The sequence below is a fragment of the Diadema antillarum genome, unplaced genomic scaffold (assembly GCF_040938485.1).
Source record: "Diadema antillarum isolate AM-2024a unplaced genomic scaffold, OU_Dant_1.0 scf00000115, whole genome shotgun sequence".
NCBI lineage: Eukaryota > Metazoa > Echinodermata > Echinoidea > Diadematoida > Diadematidae > Diadema > Diadema antillarum.
The window spans coordinates 2,810,369-2,828,406 of NW_027271004.1; the positions used below are offsets into that span (position 1 = coordinate 2,810,369).

General features: G+C 36.4%; 1 pseudogene; it reads left to right on the top strand.

The window, feature by feature from the left end:
* Window positions 1-201: 201 nt before the first annotated feature.
* Window positions 202-13,739, top strand: LOC139719840 (uncharacterized; annotated as a pseudogene).
* The last annotated feature ends 4,299 nt before the right edge of the window (window positions 13,740-18,038 follow it).

Here is an 18,038-nt window from a genome sequence, read left to right on the forward strand (position 1 = left end):
CTGAAATATTAATAGTTCCAATTTTCATGTTAACATTTTTACATTTCGAATAATTTGAATTGAGTATACGTAGAACAAGATCCTCTGTGACTTCTGCCAACTTCAATGTATACAAGTATCTTATGTTTGATATTTCTAATCTGCAGTAATGCCCATGTAGGTCCTGTCTCTGGCATTCAAAGCTCTACTCCAGCTTCAAAGATGCGATCGGCTGCAGATGCTCCCTCTTCATCAAAGGGTCGACTTTTCCACATTCACAGGTATTCACCAAGTCAAAAGAATGTGTTATGTCTGGTTAACATATTGGTAAAAAAAAACAACAATGGTACCCACACTGTTCATACAACTTGCTGCCAATATTCTACATTTGTGAATATCATGAAAAGAGTGCACTCCCTTTAGTTCATGTCCAGTCATGTAAAATTTTACCACACTATTCATTTATATACAGTGTAGCTCACACATTTTGCTGTTCCGCGATTGAAAAAAAAAAGTTACTGCTTCATTGACTCTTCCAGTAGATGTTGCCTGGAGTGCCTAATTCTGATTGTAACGTTGCTGGCCTCTGTCTCTGTCATAAACTTGAAATGTAACGTTTCTGTTTCGTCCCCTCACTGATGAAGTTGCAACAGGGAAATGTGGCAATGCTACAGTCCACCAACCTATTCATAATGAATCTTGCACAGCTGTAGACTCTGTAGTAATTATAAGTCATCAAATACTACAGAGATTCCAATCCCAAGCACCTTCTGATCTGGAGATTCTCCCGCCCGAAACCCCTAGCAAACGGGAGACTCGCAAGCTGATGTGCATGAAGCGCTAAGTTCCTAGGGTTCTAGATGTTCTCTGGTGCTGTATAAGGCTTATTTTTTCAAGGTACGATAGCAATAAGTAAGAAATCCTTTCCACCGGGAGACACAGAGCCAGGGCGGGAGAAATCAAATCTCCAGCGGGAGAACGAGAGATTTTGCAAAAATGGGTTTTTGGCGGGAGAGTTGGAGTCTCTGATACCATCTTGAACTTCAACCATTTCGATGTCAAGGTTTGTTGATTTATAAAATCTAGTAGACATTCTATGCTCTGTCATTTTGAAGATCAGAGTGAAAATTATAATGGGCCATCTTTCTGAGGTCACCCATCCTCTTTATTGGCTTCTGTAATGTACTCGGCCAGCAGATGACCCTCTTTGCATTCCCATGTTTTTATCTATTTCGTTATATATCTTTTGCAACAGATATATGATTTTTCTTTCTCTCTCTGTGACCAGTGATTCGGATGCTCCATCATTGCCGTCATCTATTTCTTCAATACGAAGTGCAAGGTAAGTTGCATGACAAAAATATATCTAGACTTCCAAGCCCGATTCATCTGTGCAAACGTACAATCGTATGTCACAAAAATCTGTTCAAAAAGTTTCAGATTTCATATTTCATTTCATTGTTTCAACCCTTATGAAGTCAGGCTATTTAGTTATATGTGACAAATGAATCAAACTTTATGCTTTGTTGTGCTAATTTGCATGATGTTTGCACGTAATCAGATTTTGTGATTTTGCGATAGCAACACATTTCGCCTAATGGTTGGGGATGGGGGAGTGGACTCGACTCCCCTCCCCAGCCTAGTTAGGGTTAGATTGTTCTTTCACAATTGAAATTCCCTTGATGAACTTTTTTATTTGGAGCTAGATTTCTGTGATCATTGTTATGTCCATTGTGCATGAGCCCTTTAAATTTTGTGCTTATTTTCTGGTACACTGTACATTGACAGCTCTGTGCATCCCCCAGAGCAAGGAAGTGGAGGGAACTTGGGCCATACATCAACAGCAACTGAAGCAGCCTCAGGAAGAGATTTGCAAGAATTGGAGTAAGTACATGTAATTTTATTGTTTGGCATAATATTTGACAGTAAGTTCAAATGGATCACATTCTTTCTTTTGAACTTGACCATTTGGAAAATGTGCAGTTGAATGGTATTATCTGAAGAGGGATGCCCTCTCTGTATACAATAGGGGTATTACCTTTATTACCTTACATGCACTGTATGGCATACAGGTACAGCAATGTTTTACTTGGGTCAGTCAAAATAGTATTGTTGTTAGTATTCCTTTTCCTCCATATCTTGGGAATGGCTCAAAGTACTGTGTCTTTATAGAATGTAGTACAATTTGTCATTGCCTGAAGTTATACCTTGCAATGATTTTCTTAAAAAAAAAAAAAAAATTGAATAAATAAAACATGGGTCATGAAGTCAAAATTGAAGGGTCAAACTTCACTGGTATTACTATTTTTCTCCATAACTTGAATATTATCATATGCATGATGTAAACAGGTGTACACGTACGTGCATAACTTTGTGATGATTATATAGGGAAAATGTGTGTTCTTTGGTGAAAGATTTATGTGAAATGTAGACATACAATACATTGTATCGCATTTTTTACCATATATGTATGTACATGTATTAAAAGATGCTAAAAGTACTGTCATGAAGTTGTAGTTACCAGTTGGTGACTATTTGGAGAATTATGGGCCATGGAGGCCTTAAGAGCAAGGGTGAAAGGACTAGTTCAAACACTCATATTCTTGTATTTGTCTTATATTTTTTAGCCATTCTTTCAAATTCAGCCTTGTTCAAGGAAAGTAGTCACCCAGCACACTGCTACAAATACGCCATTTATATTTTTTTTCTACATTTTTTTTTTGTTGCTAATTATATGAAAGTATCATCTCACACTGTTAAACACAACTGCGGCCCTAATGGGACAACCATGCAGTTTGTCAGAGGCATATTAGTCAACATAGGAACGTATCAATATTTCTTGCTCTAGTTTCATTACCATTGAGACTATTCAGTCCATATTTTAATGATTTCTCTCACTTTTTGTTGCAGTATCAGCGTGAGCTTTATTGAGAAAGGGGATTTCATCTTTCCAAAGGAGCCTGAAGAGCCTGCAGATGACAGTGAGGAAGAGTATGTGCCAGATGCCAAGGCATTTCTTCAGCTAGGGTAAGCTTATGCTAATGATTATGAATAACATAGTGAATTCCCATTATATCAATACTGTTTTAAGGAAATTCTGGTTACACCAGCATAAAATAGCAGGTCCAAAAATCTATTCTATGTCACTTTGTACACTTATATTTCCTGTTTGATGATATAGAATTTCATTATCGTGTAAGGAAATCGGCGGTCCCCAGAACTTTGTTATAACAGCAGTCGCCTATGAGGGTGAAAAGAGCCGGAATGATAATGAACTGTGTGCTTTTAACAACATATGCTTTCGCAAATTATTCACTTTATGTAATCATGTGTACTCTTGTTGTGATTATTTTTCACTCTGATCCCTGATGGAATACAATTCAGCTCACAAATTGCTCCTTTTATTTGTAGTTCACGTACAAAACTGATGAGAAATGTCATTTTACAAAACCTAAGCCTGTTGGTTATATTCATGGCCTTGAGTTATTCAGTTCATATGAAATTTAACAATATAACAGTGATTACAAAAAAAAAAGAAGAAGTCATGTTGCAAACCATACTTGCTATTATTGAGATTGTACAGAAAGGAAACTTGCTTTTTAAAATGCTTTCATACTTACCAATCTTTGAAGCATATTTTACGTTTATGATTTTTTTTCAAATTGTGATGGACAGTGGTTAAAAAGTTATGACTAATTACTCAGTCATAATAAGAATATACATGTTCCTAAAGTTCACAAAATGAATGACCTATCTAGCCCTGTTGTGTCTGGTAGAATTCTTTCAGATTATTACCAAGCAAAAGGGGAATACAGTGTATAAGCATGAGCATAAGAGCATGGTGTATATTGATGTTTTTGTTGCCATGGTTATTGAAGAATAATGATGATAAAAAAAATACTTCTGGATCTTTTTTGGGACATTTCACTCAAACAGATGCTAGCACACACAAAATTAAAAGAAATGTGAGTATTTCTTCTCGCCATGTGTTCCTGTGGTTGATGTCTTGATCAAAAATCATGTAAAGTTTTCTTATGCGGCTTAGCATGAGAAATCAGTCCTTGGAAAATGTTCACTTGTACAGTGCATTATAAACATTCACTAACCAACAAATTTATGGGTTGTTTCTTAGACCATCTTGCGCCAATATGGAGAAATATGGGGAGGAGGAAGAAGTTATGGGAGACAACGAAGCAGAGAAGCCGGAGGAAGAGGACGAAGAAGCTGTGGTGGAGACAACCAGATCAGGTATGCATGTCAAGCTCCGTGCAGAGGAAGCCAAGGATGCAGAGCTCTTTGTCATAACTAAGAGCCGTCTACAAGATCTGGTCCAGAAAGCCAAATCTACATGCCACAGCTGTGGCAGCAGAGTGCATGCCAACATCAAGTCTACAAGAGGTTCCGCTGCACATGTAACATGGGTATGTGTTGTCTTATTGTCCATACTGTTTGTGTTTGCCTCACCAAGTTGTTTTTAGATTTAGCATTAGAAAAACTGTTGGAATGGAGCACAGAGGTTGGCTCTTTTTTTACAAGATAAAGGTTAAGAAGGATTGGCGAAGAGTGGAATCTAACTTGCAGTTAACATCATGTTTAACATAATTCATTTAATAGACATAAACAAGCATATTTCATGTGCCCCTGGTGAAATGTCTCTGTTTGTGGGGAAAAAAAAAAAATGAAACGTGTCTATCAGATTGATACAAGTGTATGTGTGATGCATGTTTGATACATGCATACTTTAAATGTAGCTTATATTTTTCAGATCATATTATCCCTCTGCAGAGAAAAAGTGATGATGATCGTATTTAAGCATACTACTTGTTTCTAATGAGGTTATTTCCTTCATGTAAGTATGTAAGTGACATTGATAATTTCTCAATATCAAATGCATTTGTTGTCAATAATTGTCAATTCAATTTTCACTGCAGGAATGTCCACTCGGCCATGAGACAAAGTGGTGCTCCCAAGAGGTTATAAAATGGGAGTCACGTTGGTGATATGAAGCTGGCATCTGCAGTTGTGCTATCAGGCAATAACATCACAAAGGTTTGCCTGATGGCACAATTTGCAGATCTCAGTTTCATCTCACCATCTACTTTCTTTGCCTTGCAAAGAAAATATATTGCACCGGCCATCGAAAACAAGTGGGAGGACATTCAGCGTGAGACAGTGGAGAAGCACAAAGGCTCTGGATTGGTGCTGTGTGGTAAGTCAAGAAACAAAAAGCTCATAAGATTCAAATGCTTGGAAGAGCTATTGCAGTTGCTTCTGTTTGGTGTCTGCCATCTTTTGTGTAATCCCTCTATACCTCATCTTCTTCTACAAAATTGATAGTATGATTTTAACCGATGTTCTAATGATGAAACAGGGGGGGGGGGGTTATTACCCACACCCTGAAGCAGTTTTGTCAAGATGTGTTGTAGGTGAAGATTATAAGGTGATCATGGCAGTGGGTAGAATGCATGTAGCTTCCTTTGGCCCATACAGAGGGTGCAAGTTTGGAGAGGAGCAAGAATTCTTTGTGACCACAAATTCACCTTTATTGATGGAAAATACAGAATGTAGATTTGGGTACGTTGTATAATCTGTCCATTCGACCATCAAATGACTGAGGATGGGTAAACCCAAAAGTTGTTACTTTTTTAATCCAAAAAAGGTTTCTATGTGTATCTATTTTTCAGGGGGGGGGGGGGGGAGGTTATCCCTGGTATTTAACTGTCTCAATTGAGATCTGACTTATTTCAGATAACATTCAGAAAAGTAAGGACACACATTCATTACAAAGAAGTCTGTCATGTATGCAACAAATATTTCAAAGTTGTGTTTAATTCAAATTTCACAATGTTTTTTTTTTTTGTATGAAACACATTACATTTGCTTTGTTACACTTCATGTGAGTTCCATTGTTGTAAATGTGCTCACGTTTGGTTACCTGTGAAATCATGTATATGTATCATTACATCTGAAACCTCGCCATGCTTTATTCAATGGCTCTTTTTTTTTTTTTGTGAGGGGGGGGGGGTGGTAGGGATGGGGAGGGACAAAGGATAAATGTGATCGGAGCAACAAAAGGATCTGAAAGTATGAGTGGACAATTTTCTGAAAATGATACAACATTATTTCCTCACTCTTTCCACTCTAATTCAATACAATAACACTGTATCTCTTGAAAGTACTCGGTTGCAGAGATATCAGTGATTTTGTTAGCGCATGTCAAGTGTTTTAGGAAAACATCATTTCGAGAAAACTGCTCTGACGCTATCACGATCAGGGGGAGGCAACATAGATTTCACCTCTTGACAGTAGATGGTCAGATCATAGCAACTTCCATGATGTTCATTCAAGCTTGGCGCCAGCGGTTGATGCATGATCAATCAGTAACCGGGATTCGATATACTACCGACTGACCAATACGGTCACTTCTGCATTGCTAGGGGAGGAGTCTGGCTTTTGCTAAATCCAAATCCTCAAACACCTTTTTGTTCCATTGAAAGTTTGAAAATCATTCTAAAAAGAAATATTCATTTATTTTCTTTCTTTTCTTCATGTAATTTCTAAATTTTAGCAGATGAAAAGCGACTACAGATTATCCCGAAAACAGAATTCTAATCGTTTTGACCTGTTTTGATGATCCAACTCCAAACTTGATTTTATTGGTTCAGCTGTCAGCAAATGTAGTTCCTTTTGTTATGGTGGTTCACAAATTTTGCTAGTGTGCATTGTGGAGATAAATGAGTCAAACTGTATACTTGAATATAAGTCATAATTGCATGATTGTGCTTTGAATTACACACAGTCTGACATTTCCTATCCAGCCTCCCTTTATCTGGATCTTTCTATGTGGATGCAATCTCGTGATTTTTTAATTCTTTTTTTTTAACTTTACAATTATGTGGGATAGTTTATTGGGAATTTCTACACAAACTCATAAATTGCATATTATTCCAATAATAATCAAGATACATTCACATCTAAACTTCATCTACATAATATGCATGTACAAATTCCTCCATATTACCGCAAGAACACGGACAAAAAAACTTTTTCAATTACAAATGTAAATCAAGGTGAGGTATACACGTAGGTGATCCCTCATTGAGACCAGCTGAGGGGGACGTGGCATGTACATGTTAAATACATGTCATGTAGCTACCATTTGGGGAGAGAGCTTTGTGACATTGAGTCTTCCATATTTTGCCAAATCTGTTATGCAAATGGCACCGGTCACGTCATTATCCGGATAGGAGAGGTCAGACTGCAGTCACATCACTCTCTTTGGACACTGTGAAGTGTGTGTAACAGCTTACTTTCTCTTTTAACAGGTGATGGGAGGAACGACAGCCCTGGGCACAGCGCCCAATATCTGACATATACTTTTATGGACCACCAGACCCTGGACGTAATCCACATCGAGTTCATGGACAAGCGAGAGGTGTCCATGAAAAGTCCAGTAATGGAAGCGAAGGCTTTCGTCCAGGGTCTGGTGGCCATTCGCCAAAAGGGGCTGGAGGTGGCGGAAGTTATCACAGATGCCCACTCGTCAATTGCGAAGCACATGAGTAAGTTTACAATGACTATAAATTCTCTAATTACCTGTGCCACGGAAGTATGGTGAAGTTTTCGTCAGCAAATGTTTTTTCTTTGTTTGTCTTTATGCAGAATAGCTATGAAATTATTGAACAGATGTAAATGAAACTTGTAGGAAAGTTGATAATGACACAAATGAGAAAATGAAATCTTGGTAGTGATCCACAAATTTTTATTGGTATTTGAAAGATTAAAAAAAAAATCTTTTGGTAGATAGGATAAAGTTAGATATGCGCATATTTGAGGCAAGGCCCAGTGTAGCTGAAAGCAAATGATGTAAACAAATAGCTTCCACAGTGGAATATCAGCATGCATTTATGGATGGAAATGAACTCCTAGATAGCGTTTTGTGCCCTCACAGTACTTTTCTAGTTTTCAGATTGATTCCTTATTCCTTGTCCTATTTTTCTGGCTCTGATTTTTGTACATGATACCGACAATTTATGACTCTTCTTTGCCATTTTGTGTTTGTATCTTTTCAGGAGTGAATGAGCCAGACGTCAAACACTCTTGGGATGTATGGCATGGGGCCAAGAATCTAGGAAAAAAGCTGACAAAGGTAATGCAACTGGTTTATAATTCTATAAATGTAGCCATCTGTCATGCACTGCAAAAGTGGAAATTTTCGCAGTGTTTACATTTTTTTGCGCGTTTCGTGTAAATAGAAATTAGTGACAAAATAAAAGGAGGCAAATATATATAGTTGCCATATATTCCAGTATTTGATGTTTTTATTCCGCATAATTAAAAACCTTGAAACTCTTCTTACAAGGCCGAGCATGAAAAATTATTTGCATGAAAATATGCGCATTTACAATACTAGACAATGCTACATACATCAATTGATTAATCAATATATCAATATATTGTAATTTCTTATCTTCCCAATACTTTTTTGGGTCTCTCTGTGGGTCAAATCAGTGTATGTTTTTTCTTTGAAAAGATTGTTCAGTTTGTATGTTGATTACATATGGCTGGAATTATATGTATATTGTAGAAGTTGAGATGCTAAAATGAATCACGAACAATGTAATGTAACTCTTTTATTGACTTTGTGTGGAGTCTCGCAACAGCATTATCATGGTGATAGTGTCAGGTGAAATGATTGCTGATTGAGCTAAATGCAATGTGGCACAGATGTTTGTTCAATCAATGATGTGTGAGACACATTTGCAATAGTTGAGGAAAGTGCACTGCCATGGAAACAAGACATCATTGCCTCCTAATTATGCAAAAGACTTTCAAGGGATTGTGTAGTTTTGGTTGAGATGAGGATTAGGCTTTTAACTTTTTGCGAGACACCAAGAAACTACCTATGAAATGATACAGGTCATACCATTCCAAGAAGATTTTAGAGTATATTAGATAAAAATCGGTGTTGGAATGGCTAAAACATCAAAAAACAGGGTCAAACAAAGTGACCCTAATTGCCCTGTTTTGGATATCTCAGCCATTTTAAAAACCAATTCTCATTAAATAAGTGTTGAATCCCTCTTTTAATTACATGCTCCTTCATATTTCATAAGAGGTGTCTCATTCATCTCACCAAAGAAATTAAAACCTAAAGGCAGGTCTCAACCAAAATTTTGTGATCCCCTTACGATCTCACTCTTGCCCCAGTTTTGCAGCAATTCACAAACTTTGCACTCTTAAAAAATGGATATAGAATTGTGCAAGTCATATTTTTCATGATGAACAGAATGAATGTTTACTATGCTTATGGGGCATTCCTCGTCCCATAGAATACAACAACAAAATCATGTAAAGCTCTTGCCAATTGTCAGTTGTTGTTTTTTTGTATCAGTGTTCAAGTGTGAATTACACATGCAGCTCTAAAAAAAAAAAAAAAAAAAAAGCTGAAAATATTGAAATGCCTCTGTTGTTTGTGTAACAGAAGAAATTTGGTGTTTATAGTTGTGTTGGTTGTGTTGCAATTATTCATTTATTCATTCATTTTGAAAAAAAAAAATACTTATAGGGATATTTTCTAGTTGATACGTCTTTGTCAAATAATGCTGGCGACTTTTTGCCTGTATCGCTTGGAATAAGTAATTACTTCCAAGTTTATTAGTTTCATTTCCATGTTAAATCAATAAATGTTTACTCATGATATTTTCCTAGCTTGTTCAATACCAGCAACTTTACATTTTTTAATGTCAAATTCTTCCCGACAGGTTTCTGCCAGAGCTGCCACTCGAGGCCTTGTCTTCTGGATCAGGCATGTGCTCCTACATTTCTGGTTTTGTGCCAGAACATGTGCTGGAAATGTCAACATGCTTAAGGTAAATTGATACCTTTTGTGTATGAAATAGTTTGCTGGGATGGACGCTTGAAATAAGCAAAGATAATCTGGATGGAAAAGTCTTGAAGTTCATTTTTGTGGCAGGGATGATGAATTATCATCAATGTTGATTTGAACTTTTAACAAGACATAATCAACCTTTTTTTGGCTATGAGTTGGCTAGAAAAATAGATGAATAAATAAAAAATCTGCAAAATTATTAACACATGCACAAACAATCTCGGAGAATTGAAAATCCACATATGCAGTAATTCATGTGGGTCTGTTGGAACATGGACCTACTACACATATGGACATGGAGGTCTTACTTTGATCCCATCGTCACCACCGCCACCTGATTATGTGCACTTTAATGAAGACATCCAGATGCTTGGACAATGACGATTATGTAATTGTGTATCACCACTGACAAAACATTTGTTTCCCCTCATTTCGGTCCTATTTGGCTGAGATGCCTTTTCAGACTCGACTGCCTTTGAATGAACATCAATGGTGGGGGGTAGCAAGCCTGAAACTAGGACAAATTTTGTGTCACAAGAATGGTAATTACTGAAGTTGACAGTACATGTTTACATCTCTGAATGGTGAGACAAGCATGCCGTCTACTGATACTGTCCATGTTTACTCTAAAACAATATGCGACAAATGGGGAAAAATAGATTACAAGCACAGTCAACCTGCCAGAACTGACAGCCTGACAGAAACGGGTGCAGAATTAATTAATGAGCAATGTATGTTCATGTGTGTGGTACATGTAGGTCTATGGTTGAAATAATTTACAACCAGAGTCATCAGCGCTCCACGTTTTTATTTTGAAACTGGTTAAAAACCCAAATGTCTGTGTTTTTCTTCAAATATGTTATATTCTAGGCAAAGTGGCATGGTCTCACCCATCATGTGACCAACAAACACTTCTTGGGTGTCGGGCATGTATGGCCCAGCTGAGTGTGAGCATGCACCTCTGACCCTGAGAAGGAGCAGCGGGAGGAGTGGCTCCAGCCAGGCAGTGACTCCCACAGGGCCCTCGTGAAGTCGCCTATGACAGCAAGTTCATTGAGAAGTTGTCGTACTACTCAAACTTCAGGTAAAGACTGTGTGACTAATCATCTTTCAGAAAAAAATAGAAAATAAAATGAATAATCCTTAAATGGGCTAAAAGAATGATGGCACAAGTTAATAGTGTCGATAGATAATTATATATAACATATAAAATATTGATTTATAGGAAAAATGTATATATATGTGTGTGTGTGTGTGTGTGTGTGTTTGTGTTGCTCATTAATTTATAGAGAGGAATAATACTGCAGTAGACTATACCTCATATTTGAAATTGCTAATGCTATATGTAAAATATCTCCACATTTAATTTAAATTGAAGGTTATCTGTAAATCCAAGGCTGCACACTAGCACTGGTCCGAGAGTCCCTGACCAGTAAAACGTCAGTGTTTGACTAGTAACTCTTTTCAAGAATTTACTAGCAATAAATTGAAGAAAGAAAAACAGGTAATACCTTCTGGAAAGACAGTTAGGACCAGTAGAAGTTAGTGTGCAGTCCTGGTGAATCAGACATTGTTTGAATTTTGTTTATTTGTGTGTTTTTTCTAATCTTTCTAAGTATTAGTATCCTTTTTCTAAATATTTTCAATTGTGTTTTGTATTAATTGTTCCCATTTTCTAATTATATAGGCACACAAGCACATTGGAGTCTTTTCACAACCATATCCTCATGTATGCATCAAAGAGGTATTCCTTTGAGTAAGTTAATATTTTTCTTTCCAAGAGTGTATTGTTGATACTGGTATCAGACAGCACTAGCTTGTACATTTGAAATGTAACACATGTAGTACTAATGAATATGAAGGTAGTATGATGCAGTGCCAGATTAAAACATGTAATATTACACATGTCGATAGTATGATCAAGCATGATGAGAGCTTCGGTGTATAATTCATCTCATACAAAATTTAGCCATTTGCAGTTTATGTGATATTGTAGCATTCTTGTTAGGTTGAAGTCCAGTAGCTCCTCCAGTTGAGAGCTGTGGAATTCAAAATTCAAATAAATATTTCAGTTCAATTACTATAATGCAAAATTGATTGTCATTGTTCTGTACATCCTTTTACAAAGCCGCAGTTTCTGTGATGATAGCTGAAATATGTGTATATGTCTCACATGTGGGCCCAAGTTCACAAAGGTGGTTTAGAATTTCAAACTTGTATCATGATCGCTAAAATAAGTGAAAAAAAGTAGGTATACCCTTGGACATGCATTTTATAGTAAACATCTGTTGGCGTACGCAATCTGTCAGTCATATTTAGAGGAAAAAAACATCTATGGTGTATATTTAACCCACCTTCATTTATTTTGTGTCAGAGGCTACACACATAACTATATGTACACATAACCACATGACACACACACTCACTTGTTATGATCTATTCCAAGAGTGTATGAATACTGTAACATAAGTTTATATAGTATATAGTTTTGATGCTAAGAGAATTCTTTTTCTCCCCAGCTACCAGGCATACAGAGCTAGGAACTTACTTGCTGTCATCGACTATATGGCCCACAAAGACAGGCCCATGAAGACTGATGAACAAGGCAACCCAAAGTGAGTTCACCAGGTGACATTCTTGGGACAGAGAAATGTATTCATTTTTATTCGTGTTTTTTTTTTCTTTTTTTTGTAGTGGTTAGTGATACTTTCTTAGATATATTACTGATATGATATACAAATGGTAAACTATTTCTCATTTGTGAAAAAGTATGCTAAAAAAAACAATATGTGAAATTTCCTTTTACTGTCAATGGAGTGTCAAGTTTTTTGACGGAGAGGTTCCATACACATTGCTGCATTTTCTCAATGGATATTAGATTTTGGCTTACATTTTCCGTCATTTAATTGCATTTTTTTTTTTAAAGGGAAACCATTTTAGGTTGTACAGTGATAAAATTCGTCTTGTAAATTCACCTCATTATAAAAGAAAGCTCACTGTAATTATGATTCTATTATGTTCTTGTATGTAGAGCTATGTAATGTGCTTGTATTGATGCTTTCAGAGTTGAAAAAAAAGTCTGGTTTTATATGAAATACCATAAAAACAATACTGCCCTCTTTAAAGTACACCTTTTCATTTTTAGAATAGATTTTTTTTTAAAACTGGAAAACTGCATCATCATTTAGAAAAATGTACAATGTACTAAATTGCTGCAATACGTTCAAAACTATGAAGATGGGCCTAATTGAAATTGTGTGTAAATATATACGTATATTTTTTCTTTTTGGGGGGGGGGAATGGTGCTTCTTTTTTTGATATTATCATTTGGAATGAGTAATTCATTATAGTGCTTCCCCATTGTAATAAAAGTGTTTGTAAAAAAAAAAAGAAATGGTTAAAATTAAGAAAGAATCCAAGCTCCAACATTATTAGCTCTGTTTTTTTTATTTAGTTAGTTTTTGATGAAATGAAAGAAATTTGCCATTCTCCAAGGATTTCAATGTAACAGTTGTTGACTGTATTTTCATGATCAAAAAAGTATGTCTAGCGTAAATAGTAATTTTTTATCCTGTGCAAATATGTCTTTTATATTTTATTTGTTACAGGTATGTTGCTGTGTGGTCAAAACATGCCAACAATTATGTTGCCCGCCCTGTCAAGGCCCCTAAGACCTACCCCTACATCCAAGGACTCATTGAGACAATCTTACATCGCAGGGAAGTGGCACCAAGAGCCACTATTTCAGAAGGCTGTCCTTCTGCCACAAGACCCTCGACACTTGAGGCCCCGACTGGCTCCATATTCTCCGCCTCCAGTGAAAGACATCCTTGCCAGGAGACAAGGCCGAATGAGTGAATCTCCCTGAACAAACATATCTTGTAATGATTGGAAGTGTGTCAGTAATTACAATGCCAACGGGAGAATTAAGACAGTTTTGTCTTGTTACGCAGATATGCAAGGCACAATTTTGTCAGTGGTGCTAATTGTGTTTCCTATCTTCATGCATAAGAATTGAAGATCAAACTTGCACTGTTTCTTTTTCTGACAGTTCTGAGATGTGGAATGCCATTGAAACAACATGAGTTTCAGAAATCACATCTCTGCTTCCTTTCAGAATAAGCTCTAATGGAATATGAAGAAAGTTGTGAGCATATTATTTGTAGATTGATTATCTCAGGATTTCTTTGTGCAGACAGTGCGCTTTATGACAATTTTTGTGTACATATTTGGAGCTTGAAACATGTGACATGCTATACCCATGCTGTTCAGTGGTCATCACGGAAGAAGGCACATTTTGTCAATATAGTTCGTAGTCCTGTATGTAATTATGTCGGCATTACAATGCTCACTGGGAGAAATCTCATTGTGATATATTTGGTACAGTATCACACCAAGAAGATCATAGTCTGTGTAGTTGTATCAGTAAGATATACTCTGGTACAGAAATCAGTGAAAATATGACACTAAAGCTTCTAGAGGTCCATGCAGACAAAGCTTGGTACAGTCGTACTTCAATTTAGGACTCCGAAAAGCTTGCGTTGGCTATTCCAAGGAAATTTTGAGGATCTACATTTCTTTCCAAATCTTCAAGCAAATCCGAAACATTTGTATGCAGTTTTGTATGAGATTCAGAAGTGCGAGGCATCATTCGTCAGTGGTCCCAGGTTTGTTGTCATCTAAATGTCTAAGAGTTGAATATCAAACTTGTAATACACTTTTTTGGATATCATTGACAAAGTGTGGAATTCCATGATAACATGTGCCATTTCAGAAATCACTTTATCTTTGTTTTCCTTATAGAATAAGCTCTTGTTGAATATGGAGTGAGCAGACGATTTGCATATTTTCAGGGTTTTTTTTTTTTTGTGTGTGTGTGTGTGTGTGTGTGAGTAGATGTTTATTGTTCGACACAAAGAATCAACATTTTGTAATCATACAAGTACTGTTAGAGCAGTCTTTTAATTTCATGTCTGCATTGCAATGCCCATGGGATAATCCATAAGAAGTCTCCCATCAACATGTACTCTGTAACAACATCAAGAAAATCTCAGTCTGATAACTTCCACGGTAAATCTGACTCTGGTGTGGAAACTGATGAAAGTTTGACTCCATAGCTACAGAGCGTTTAAATACATAGCTTGAATGGGGTATGTAGGAATCCAGAAATTGGTCAACTAGTAGATCAGTTTGACCTAGACATGGTGGCCAGTTTACATAAGGGCTTTCTTCAAATGCAGTGAAAAGGCAAGATAGCATTTGCACACTTGTTAGGGTATTGTGCGTGAAAGCATCAAGAGTGCCACTTTTAGCACGATCAACATAACTACTGTACACTTATTAGAAATACACTGTATAGAATACTAATACAGTTGTATAGATACATAAGTAATTTGTTTTTACAGATAAATACTCTGGAAGACTAAGTTTGTATCATAATGACTGCACCTGTTAATCGCAATATGAAAGTTAGATGCCGAAAGTATATTTATATTGATATTCTTGTATAATATCTGGTCTCTCGATGTAAAAATATTACCAGTGTAGACATTTTACCTACCCAGTAATATACACAAGTCTGATACCAAGTCTTTCTGACTATGGAATGCTATGTTTGTGCCATAATGATTGCACTTCATTGTGCTTGACCTATTTTATGCAGATCATGTATTACATAACATAAAATATTTTTATCTTGGCATTTTGTCCATATGCTATGAATCTAAATGTTGGTAGCATCGAACTGATTAATGTAAAGCATAACCAATGTACACAAATCATTGATATAGGTTATACTGCATAATACATGTAGTTATCTAGTACAGGTCTATTGGTACATTTGTATTAAGTCTTGATGCCCATAAATGTGCTGACAAATCACGTATGCATTGTACTTACAAGGTATAATGAAGGGAGTATATTTGAGGAGGCAATGGTGCTGTGGCAACATTTTACATCACAGCATAAAAGAAAAGGTAGGCAAAATTGAAGTATATTATTGCTTTTTTTGTTATAACTTGTCAAAACAACATATAGATTAACATAAATTCACTATCGACTTGTAGAAAAATGTTCATGCTTTGAGTAACTTACTATACTTCTGTCACCCTCTCTGCAAAGTCTTTGTGAAAGTAAGATAAAACAAGACAAAACACAATGTGGCAAGAAATGTCAGCTAAGCTTGCAAGAGTACTTACGTTAACCCAAAATGTATTTGCTGTAGCGATGAATACATGTGCAATACCAGTAGTATATAAGTGAAGATGGCTTATTGGTTTCTGAATTTCTGCGTAAGTCCAGTCATAACTTTTGATAAAAATGTTTTGGAATACTTTAGATTATACTGCTGTTTCATCAGTATACATTGATAAGAAGATTTAATTTATCTTTTTCTACACAAAATGTAACAAAGCATAATCGATGTCTGTTTTATTCTCAAAAGAAAAAAAAAGAAGAAGAAGAAGAATAAATCTAAATACTATTTTGACACTGTATTTCATGGTAGATAGCCTCTTTCAGTTTCTGGAGTAATGTGGTGTAATACAAATACATTGTGTGAACTAAAACACACCCAAGCTCAATATTCCTTTAACTCAGAGACAGGAGACATGTCCATTGGAGTAGTAGTTATGTATGTACATGTATACACCTTTTCAGTCTGAATTAATCATGCTAAAACAATATACTAGAATCAGGAGTCCTATATACACTGTATCAAGTAGCATGAGCTTTAAACCTTTTAGACTCTGGCACATTTTATCTCACACAAATCTTCCTGCTCTGTAGCCGGTGTATAGACCTGTCAGGCTAGGATAGAGCCGCCGAATTGCTGTCACACAGCAGCTTGGAATGACCTTTCGATTTCCGGCTCCCAACCTTCCATGCTGCCAGAACACAAAACATCGATATGCAGCATGGCGCATGCAGCGATTGTCCTCCCCTGGCTCCTGCGGCTCTCCTTCAAGATTATAAGCATCGACCCACATTGCTCTTTGAAGAAGTAAGCACACTTCATCCATAATGAGCTGGAAAACCTACAAAAATTGCAAATTGGAGAAGGAGAATGTTTGTGTGTGTGTGTGTGTGTGTGTGTGTGAAGGATATGCAAATATGATATAGTGAAACTCAAATCCTCCACAACAAAATCATAAAAACTCGTGGCGCATTGAATGCTGTTAACATCCAGTCAGAAAAATTATGAATATCCTTGAACCTTCAAAATTAAAATGAAAATTAAGTCATGACTGTATTTGTGAACTGTTATTTTCGGTAAGGTTTACATTTCACAAATTTCGTGAATCACAATTGAATTACGTTTTCAAGCAAAAATGCACGTTGCGTTGAAGGTATTACTGCATTAACGATACAATTGGTGTCAATTTGCTAAAACAATATCTTGAAGAAAAAAAAAAGTCTGATCTCCCCATTCGCAAAAATATAAGATTGTACAGTAAGTAGCCGATACTAAAGTTTATTACAACTGATTCATTGCAGGTGTGATAGATAGTGTCCATATTATATGCACTACAGTAACACCTCTCACATTTTTCACTAAAACACTTGTGATTTTATAAGATATGCCAAACACTTGTGATCTTGATAAGATCTTCCAAACATTCTACTTACGGGGTGCTCTGTTAAGCATGCTTCGGGTGTCTTGCCACAACACAACCGCTCTGTGTCTGTTGGCATTTCGACGCAGTTTCTGCATTTGCACCATGGAAGGTCCTGTGAAGGTGGATCTCCCCCAGGTGGTGAAGACGGTTGCATGACATCAAACATCAATCCTGGTCTCCGTTCCAAAGTTTTGAGCAGGATGTCTTCTATTTGTTCCCGAGACATGTTCTTGATATCATTCTGAAAATCAAAAAATGACATCGGTATCCTTGCTGTCAACATCATGTAATACAGTGTAGTTGTACAAGCAATGTGCATCTGATAAATCCTTGACAGCATACCAGTACTTGAATACATACATGTATACCTAATTGAATGTTGTTATTTTAACTGTAATTGTTGCTAAGGAGAATAGTACAGTGTAGGCCCTATGCTTTTGCAATAATTCATGGTTATTCCAAGAGGTCCGGAAACAAAATACATCATTTCAATGTGTAATAATAGTTTCACATCATATCAAAGTGAAACAAGTTTCATAAACTGGTATGTA